The sequence below is a fragment of the Dermacentor albipictus genome, chromosome 1 (assembly GCF_038994185.2).
Source record: "Dermacentor albipictus isolate Rhodes 1998 colony chromosome 1, USDA_Dalb.pri_finalv2, whole genome shotgun sequence".
Lineage (NCBI taxonomy): Eukaryota > Metazoa > Arthropoda > Arachnida > Ixodida > Ixodidae > Dermacentor > Dermacentor albipictus.
In genome coordinates, this window is record NC_091821.1 from 371525842 (window position 1) to 371527687 (window position 1846).

The 1846-nt window shown below is 47.1% G+C and overlaps 1 non-coding gene across 1 annotated transcript; it reads right to left on the reverse strand.

The window, feature by feature from the left end:
* Nucleotides 1-775: 775 nt before the first annotated feature.
* On the reverse strand, nucleotides 776-962 carry LOC135904145 (U2 spliceosomal RNA). Its single transcript, XR_010565026.1, has one exon. It is a non-coding gene; the product is annotated as a U2 spliceosomal RNA (small nuclear RNA).
* Between the last annotated feature and the right edge of the window lie 884 nt (nucleotides 963-1846).

Consider the following 1846-nt stretch of genomic DNA (forward strand, 5'->3'; position numbering starts at 1 on the left):
CAAATCATATCTATAGCCAAGAGTTAAGGCCTTCTCATGTACATGTAGTATGCAGAAAAAACACGTCCTTAAGGTGATCGTCAAGGCGAGGAGTAATTTTCTTTCTTGTTCTGCACCGAGCCTCTCTCTCTCTGACCAGAGAATGAGGGTTCCGGAGACATTTTAGGCTTGTAGCGCAGCTCAGAAAGAGCAAAAAGGAAGGTGGAAGGGGTAATGAAAAAAAAACGGAAAACAGAGTGAGCGCTCACTCTGTTTTCCGTTCCCTTTCGTCACCCCTTCCACCTTCCTTTTTGCTCTTTCTGAGCTGCACTACAAGTCTAAAGAGTCATGACATACCAACTCGCCCAAACTGCCACGTTTCCGGAGAGCTTTCAGGGGTTTCAAGGTTAGGTTCTGTGCGACGTCATCCGAACGCCGATTCGCAAATTGCCATTGCCGAAAGTTCTCAATTATTACTTTTTCAAGCTGCTTCTAAATTGATTATTTATTTATTTAGTTGCGTTCGTTGTACCCATACCTTCTCTTCTTGGAACGCACATGTCAGCATTGATTTTTTTTTTCATTGCTATGGTAACTTTCTTTCGTGTTCACAAACACGCCTCGAGTTGAAGAAATCGAGTTGAGTTAGTTGAATTTGCGCAAACGGTCCCCGTGAAACTTAAGCAATGTTCATCTGCGATTCAATCTACAATTTTCACATCGAAGCTGTATATGGCTAGGCTCCCATGAAAAATGCGTCCGTGGGCAAGAGCCGTGTCGATCGAGAATTTCTTCCCCTACGGAGGCCGATCCCGAAGAAAGTGCAATACCGGGCTGACCCACGGTGGAGGTGAGGCAAGCTTTAAGCACTCCACAAACTTGCAAAAATAAGTTTAATATCTTAGGTCCAAATACAACCCGTATCAGGTATCAGGTAACTGGTAAGAGCAGGCACTACGCGTTGACCCGTGTCGGTCATGTGTACTTTCGAACCGTCCTCTCTTAGTCGCTGTTGCAAGCGCTCGCAAATCTCTTTTCCTTTCCTTCCGCTCTCCTGTGGTTGTGGTCCCGTAAGAGTGCTGCCCGCCAGGACCGCGAGGCGGAAAGAAGTGCGAGCCATCCATGCCGCTCCGATTCCGCAAGCTTCGAACGTATCCCCCTTGAGACGGCCAGAGTTCAGAGGGAACTTGTGGGGAACCAATTTTGTGGGGCCTGTATGTGTTGTGAACGAGAAGAAAGGGGGTTAACCGAGGGGCCCAATATTTATTAATCATAGCATAAGAAGCCGGCCAATGAAAACACCAAGGGCAACACAGGTGAAATTACTTGTACTTGCTAATTGAATTAAACAAATGATAAATTAATGAGAATCCAAGTGGATGAAAAAACAACTTGCCGCAGGTGGGGAACGATCCCGACTTCGCATTACGCGTGCGATGCTCTACCAATTGAGCTACCGCGGCGCCGTCCTCGCATCAGCTTTCCGGGGTATTTATGTGTTACTACTAGAACTAACCCTGGGAGAGTTAGCCGGCGCCACCACTCACAAACCCTGGCGGCGGATGTGGAACATCCTTTCTGCCGCAGGAGTCACGAGTACGTGATCTTTTTGGGTGAAGGCAACTAACTGGTCAATAAACCGACACGTGCTACCTGAAGGCATCAATGTTGCGCACGTGTTCTCAGGGCAACACATGCCGTAATATAAAAGAATATTTCTCAAACCTTGCCGATGTGTGGAATACGCTTTCGAGTGGACGTCGTACAATTTCTACGGCCCGTTAACTTTATGAGTGTCCAAATGGTGACGGCAACGTTATAATTGAACGTAACAGTGGTCGTTTGCACACAATCACAGACGTCTGTC